Source organism: Octodon degus, unplaced genomic scaffold (genome assembly GCF_000260255.1).
Source record: "Octodon degus isolate 3935 unplaced genomic scaffold, OctDeg1.0 scaffold00688, whole genome shotgun sequence".
In the NCBI taxonomy this organism is placed as follows: Eukaryota; Metazoa; Chordata; class Mammalia; order Rodentia; family Octodontidae; genus Octodon; species Octodon degus.
In genome coordinates, this window is record NW_004525264.1 from 12924 (window position 1) to 14091 (window position 1168).

A 1168-nucleotide genomic window follows, 5' to 3' on the forward strand; every position below is an offset into this window, starting at 1 on the left:
CATATGGTAGTGTAGCACAGAGTTGAAGCTACATAGCTGGACAAAAATTAGTCTGTATCCAGCATTTCCACTTTCCACCTGGCTCTGGGCAGCTAACTTAGTTTCAGTTTCTTCATCGGTAAGTAATAATTATATTTGCTTCAAAGGAAACTAGCATGAAATACTGGAAGCGGACTGGCCAAGTCCCACACAGAAGTGTAAACTAAGCAAAACCACCCTTCTGAACCTGCCTCGCTGAAGTCCCTGCTCCACTCTCTGGTGGAGATTGAATCTTTCTGGGACTCTACTTGCCACCACTTCCAGATCTCTGAGTCCTGTGCCATCTGAGTGTTTTGGTCTCCTTCCCTTTTCTGTACCGAACACTTTATCTCTTAGTCTTTTGAGTCTTAGGCCTATTTCCATCCTGAATCTATTCAGAGTGCCCTCCTTCTAGCCATAATTGGGAGCCCCAACTCTGAAATTAGGTGTGCCAACCCCACTCTTTCCCATTCTGTCTCCCTATTCTTGAAGACCACCTTCCCCCATTTTCAGCCCAGGCCCCAGTCCTTCCTCACCCCAGTGGAGCACAATGTCCTGCCCTCCTAGACTGCTGTGCTTCACTCGGCAAGACAGCCCAGCTGCCTCCTGCACTGGCACATCCAGGGTCACTTCGAGATACCACGTGTCATCAGCATTGGGCAGCTCATCCCCTCTCTGAGTTTCAGGCAGCTCCTGCTCACCCCGCATCCACATCACCCACACGGGCTTTGGGTAGAAGCCAGAGACGTGGCACACCAGCTGCAGATGGCCAGGCCCAGGGCTGGGTCCCTCGGACAGCCAGGCCTCAGGTTTCACTGTATGCAGCAAGGAAATGGGAGATCTTAAGGTGAGTACTGGGCATTAGATGCTCTAGTGCTATCAGCTTCCTGCTTCCCAAGTGTCTACTTCTGGAGATGAAGTCTGCGTGTAGCTCTGATTCCTTTCTGTCACCTTCTCCAGGTCACCCTTCCTGGCTTCTCTTTCTATTTCTCAATCACAGCATGCTGTGCCACCTCTCCACTGGACTCTCTGACACCCTGGGCTCGGTCATTGCACACTGTGCATTTTGAAAACTGCTTGACTCAGTTCTCTGTATCTAATTCATGACATATAAGATCTAATACTCAGTGACTGCTGGTGAAATGACTAA

The 1168-nt window shown here is 49.8% G+C and overlaps 1 pseudogene; it reads right to left on the bottom strand.

Moving 5' to 3' along the window:
• Nucleotides 1-236: 236 nt before the first annotated feature.
• LOC101580097 lies at nt 237-879 on the bottom strand (annotated as a pseudogene).
• Between the last annotated feature and the right edge of the window lie 289 nt (nt 880-1168).